Source organism: Rhagoletis pomonella, unplaced genomic scaffold (genome assembly GCF_013731165.1).
Source record: "Rhagoletis pomonella isolate Grant_MI unplaced genomic scaffold, Rhpom_1.0 Rhpom_scaffold_00005, whole genome shotgun sequence".
Taxonomy (NCBI): Eukaryota; Metazoa; Arthropoda; class Insecta; order Diptera; family Tephritidae; genus Rhagoletis; species Rhagoletis pomonella.
The window spans coordinates 56,307,208-56,312,007 of NW_023458559.1; the positions used below are offsets into that span (position 1 = coordinate 56,307,208).

General features: G+C 31.4%; 1 protein-coding gene across 1 annotated transcript in view; it reads left to right on the plus strand.

Annotated features, from left to right (window-relative positions):
* Positions 1-4,800, plus strand: part of LOC118740165 — a 265,156-nt gene that overhangs the window by 243,977 nt on the left and 16,379 nt on the right. The gene's annotated exons all lie outside the window — the stretch shown is intronic.

The window sequence follows — 4,800 nt, forward strand, 5'->3', positions numbered from 1 at the left end:
TTTTTTTTCTTTTTACTTTTGCTTAGCGCCTGCTTGAAGAACTGTACTCAAAAAAGGCAGTTAAGCACATACATACATACCTAATAACATATATGCATACATATGTATGTAATGTAGTGTATTTCGGTGATGTGCTATCGAAATTGATGGGTGTTTCTTACGCCAACATATGAAAGTTCTAAATTCTTCTGTGCATATATACATATGAGTATATAAGTCAGACAAATAAATTGACAGCTGACCTCAATTACCCTGTACTTCGTACTTTTAGTTATTTAAAGCACAGCAAGCAGTTGATGCTGAAAATCAAGCTGGCTGTGATGTTAATACTGGGGGGGTGAGGTGTTGGTGTTATGGATGCCGTTGCTGTTCTTCAATGTGCCCTTCGAACATTCGCTAGCAACTATGAATCAACGCTATTTACGAGCAATCAATTTGTCAGTTGCAGTGAGCTTTAAGGAATTTCAAATATTTATTGTAACTGAGCCATAAAATTCCGCCAATGAAAGTTGTGGCGCAATATATGTATGCGCTATATTACTACTGAGATTTCATATGTATGGACATATATACATCTAAGCCTAATGAAGAGCCTAAATTGGTATGCACCAGAACTGAAGTGAATTCTCTTATAAGCAACTCAGCTAAATGATTAGCTACGTCTACCGGGAGAATTGATATTATGCATTTAAACTTTCTTTACGCCCGTATCTTAGAACATAGTAGATTAGAAACTTTGTAATTTACTAAACCCTTATCATCTGTAAATTTCTTAATATCTATAAATACAGCACAATTCATGAACACATATTTACTCTTGTGTGGCGACTTGCATATAGTTTTACGTTAGGAAAATGACCGTGCTGTATTAAATGTTAAAAAAAAGCTTCCAATTCGTTTTGGACCCCATTCTAAGCCCAGCAATTAAAATCACTCGCTTGACAAAAAGATGTTATTTTCGAACAAAACGTAATACTAGTCTTCCTCCAAAAGTTCTGTGGATTAATTTAAAACAGCTCGGAATGAAATCTGAATGTACGATCGATATTGAAGTAATAGGGATTACTTTGCAATTTTGAGGGGAAGGTTGGTTTTGCGCCAACGTAAATATTTCATGTGATTTTATCAAATCATATGCTGTCGAACAGGACAAAATAAGTTTAAGATTTATTAAGCTCGTTCTTCCTTACCCTTATCACCCTTAACGCATATTATAAATTTTTCGCTACTACTTGGCGAGAAAAGTGGCTAATAGTATACCTGCTGCGAAAAGACGTAATTACTCACAACCCTGTGACTTTGGGCCAATGAGCCATCTACCGTCTTTATAAAAGATTTTCGAAAAACTAGCGAAAACGCTCATTGCACGAGAAATAATGAAGCGATTTAAAAAAAAAAATTGTGGCGTTTCATAGATAAAATTCCGAACCTATCGACAAATTCATTTTCGTAAGTAACCAATTCGGTTTCTTTCGTAAAAACAACGGTAAATATTGACTTACTTTGGGGCCAATTTTGAGCCTTTAAAGTGCTCTAGCAACTTCTGGTTTGCAGATAAAACTTTCATTTTAAAGATATAAACTCTTTGAAGCAATAGAAATATTATCGTTTCATATAAACTCGACAAATATTGAGCATTTTAATCAAAAAAAACTTTGAAAAAATTTGCAAATTTTTTTTATTACTAAAATTTCCGAAAAGCACTCGCGTGATTTTGTTTTTGTTTTCTTTAATGAAAAATTTAAGGTTTTTCCTTTCTTTTGGTATTTGGAAAATATTGGTTGATATTTTCTAAGTAGTACATTTATTTGATTTAAATATATAGGCATAAATGATTTTCCATACAAAATCACTTCGGCATCATTTTGCAAATACATGCTTGCGCTGGAAGTATGAGAAGGAGAGAAAAAGTATGTGTGTGTTTCTCTTTTAGCACTCTATGTATATACATATGTACCTACATATTAGATATGTACATATATGAACACATGTATGCATAATATGCGAAAACTTTTTGAAGTGAAACTTCTTTAGCGCTTCTTGAGTCTATGCACATGGTATTAGTTAAACAAAACCTTGCTAATAAAAGGTTAAAGAATAACACTTAGAAAAAAAAACAATACAACAATGAAAGTAAAGGTATATATAGATAAAGGTGTATATTAGACCGTTCGTTATTTTAACTATTTTTTTAAATATACAGTTTGCCGGGCTCAAAAAGATGTCTTTTGGTCTAAAAATAAGCTGTGCAAAATTTTATTCGAATATGATAACTCTAAGTACTTGCGCGTTGCATTTGAAAATTTAGAAAACCATATGCATTCTGGGAAAAAAATTTTTAACAAAATAGTTGAAAGTCGCGAATTTTATAGTCATTTGCCATGTAAAATAACCTACATAATCTGAATATGAGGTCAAAAATTAAAAAAGTAGAATAGGTTTTAAGAATTTGCGAAATTATCGTTTTTTTCAAATTGAGAAAACAGCATTTTCAATTTTTTCCAAAAATATCCGGGTATGATTATCACACCACAAAAAGATCTCCACCAGATTAAAGGTCTTTGAAATCCCTAAGAAACTGCTATACAATGTTTTGCAATCAAATTGTCAGTTTAAGAGTTATCTGCCAATTTATTAGTGAAATCGGACTCAATTTTAAGTCGCATCGTTATTCTACTGTGAATTACACCTAAAAGCTGCAAACTTTTTGTTCTTATTTGTATGCTATGTTAAAGCTTATTTGATTTCAAAGTATATAGATCCAAATTTTTTGCAAATCGATTTGAAAATAGAAAAGTTATAGCTAATTTAGTAAATGACATTGGATTCAAGCAACGTATCGATACTGTACAGCACATTTGATTGTAAAATAAATTAAAATATCATTTCCAGTGGCATGTTATGCACATCGCAATTAGAAGAACAGCTGACAATAGGTTTGTTTCATTAAGCAATAGTTTTAAATATTTTTTAACAATTGTTACAAATTATCATGCTTTGGCTAGCAAAAAATTTGATAAATTGAGATAGCAAAATAACATTTGATTTTTAGATAAAATTTGGAAGTTTCTGCGGGATACATTTATATTTGTAAAACTGAAACAATGGTACTTATTGAATGTATTATGTATTTATATTATGATCCTTATTTTCAAGTAATACTACGCTCAAAAGAATGTCTAATAACCGTTTGTTTATTAAGCAATAGTTTGTAATAGTTTGGAACAATTGTTACGAATTATCACGGCTTGGCGGTTTAATACGAAAAAACTGCAAACAAATTTATAAAAAAGGGATAAATTTAGAGAGAAAAATAACAGATAAAGTTTCTACAGGATAAAGAATACAATTTTTCAGGAAGAAATATACATATATATCTGTGGGCATTTTAAAGAACAACTTAATCCTATAGTTTACGGACAAACAAAATAGCAAATGTCGAATGTTTTCTTTTAAATAAAATATACTATACTGACGGTAAAAAAAGCTTTGTCATATGATGTGGAACAATAAAAATATTATTTTGGTTACCCCGTCTCAATGGTTGCTACTCCACAAATTTAATGGGAATAATTGTAGTAGAAGCTCATCTTTGGTAAGTTCAGTTAGAAATCCATTCAAAAGTTTTGAAAAATATATGTTTTTTCCTATTTTGTTATTTTGTTATTTGCAGTGGGAAGACATAAAGCATTTTTGTACGTACGAGCTTCAGAAAGTCCAGATTCGCGGGGATTACAAGGAGCTGCTTCAGCTAGCATTTGCTTTTCTAGGTGGTACAAGTGGTTATTTTCGAACATGCGGTCCAACATCCCATGCGCGGTTTATGTCGAAAGCTATTTATTGCCTGAAAATATTTCTTTTTCGAGAACAGTTCAAACTGACGCCAAGAGAATTTAGTAGTTTACGAGATATTTGCATTTTCCTCATTCGCCTTTATATGAAAGCTTGGTACCAGTGCACAAATCCCATTAGGGCTCCAATGCAAGATTTAAAATTTTTACAAAATGCAATTGAGTACGCCCAAACTGATGCAGTGGTATCCAATGCGGTTTTGAAAAAGTTCAAGTCATTTATGGTACTTAATGCCGGAGACAACAGCTTTAGCGTTTTTTGATAATGATGTGCCAGTGGAGGAAAAACGAGAAATGGTGAAGGCACTGCAAGCAGTCGTATTACTTGAAAATAAGGATCATAATAAAATACATAATACATTCAATAAGTACCATTGTTTCAGTTTTACAAATATAAATGTATCCCGCAGAAACTTCCAAATTTTATCTAAAAATCAAATGTTATTTTGCTATCTCAATTTATCTTATTTTATCAAATTTTTTGCTAGCCAAAGCATGATAATTTGTAACAATTGTTAAAAAATATTTAAAACTATTGCTTAATGAAACAAACCTATTGTCAGCTGTTTTTCTAATTGCGATGTGCATAACATGCCACTGGAAATGACATTTTAATTTATTTTACAATCAAATGTGCTGTACAGTATCGATACGTTGCTTGAATCCAATGTCATTTGCTAAATTAGCTATAACTTTTCTATTTTCAAATCGATTTGCAAAAAATTTGGATCCATATACTTTGAAATCAAATAAGCTTTAACATAGCATACAAATAAGAACAAAAAGTTTGCAGCTTTTAGGTGTAATTCACAGTAGAATAACGATGCGACTTAAAATTGAGTCCGATTTCACTAATAAATTGGCAGATAACTCTTAAACTGACAATTTGATTGCAAAACATTGTATAGCAGGTTCGTAGGGATTTCAAAGACCTTTAATCTGGTGGAGA